Raw genomic sequence first — 1,219 nt, forward strand, 5'->3', positions numbered from 1 at the left:
CGGCCTCCTTTGTTTAATATAGGGTTTAGGACTTAAAATCCCATGTTTTGCACTTTAGTCCTTGAAATTTTCGCTTCCTGCTGCGGTTTTGCCGCGGTCGCGGTGGAACCGCGGCCAAACATGCCCTCTGATTTTTCAGTTGTCCGCAATCATCTTCTACCGCGGTTCTGCCGCGGTCGCGGCAAAATCGCGGTTTTTCACCCTGTTCCATTTGGAATTTGGAAAAGCGTAAAACATGAAAGTTGTAGCCTTTTGAGTTAGCTTTCCAAACATATATTGTGGAGCCCAAATGGAATTCTGAGCAAAAAGTTATGTCTATTTTACTAGACAGTGCATAATATGCCTCCTCAAGTCTTCGTTCGTACTTAATTATCAAATTCGACCCCCGAACACGATCCCGGCTTAATTCCTTGAGCTTTTACTCAGACTTCAAAGCTTCAAATCACTTAAATTCATTCCACAACATCTATATAGCTCGGAATCACACCTACAAGGCATAAACACACAATTAGTGCAAAACACTAGCGATTAAAGCGCAAACTCAATTAAAGTGCAGTAAATTCGAGTGTAATAAGCGACTAAAATATGCAATTATAGCCTATCATCAGTAATCAAATATAGCTGCCGCAAGAACAGGTAAATTATTTGTTTTTAATACATTTCGGAAGTTGTCAAAAATCAAAATTAACAGGTTACAATCTATATATATATATATATATATCTCCTTGGCCGAGAGAAAAAAGTGCTGACTTGGCACCTCTCCTTGGCCAAGAAGCACATATATCTTTTTTCTCCTTTTTTTGATTTTTTCCTTTATGTTTCCCTTCCTTATCTAATTTCTCAGATTTTTGCCATATTTCCAATAATTTCATTGTATCGCATTTAATTCTCTTTTTCAGTTTCTACATTAATTTTTAGTTACTGCTTTTCATAATCCCCTTCGCCTATTTAACATCCTCACATGTATCAGTTACAAAAATTAATTCGTATCCTAATATGTTTTGGTGTAAATAGTTATAACCCACACCACAAAAGGAGAAATCATTGACTCGTTCAAAATTCAAAGTTGTAATTTTCTCATTTTTTTAAACTTATTTTTTTATTTTTCAGTTTATAATATTCAAAAGACAAACAACTCAATAGTGCATTGGGACTCTTTAGTTACCCATTTTTAATATCTATATATATATATATATATATATATATATATATATATATA

The sequence above is a fragment of the Nicotiana attenuata genome, unplaced genomic scaffold, assembly GCF_001879085.1.
Source record: "Nicotiana attenuata strain UT unplaced genomic scaffold, NIATTr2, whole genome shotgun sequence".
Lineage (NCBI taxonomy): Eukaryota > Viridiplantae > Streptophyta > Magnoliopsida > Solanales > Solanaceae > Nicotiana > Nicotiana attenuata.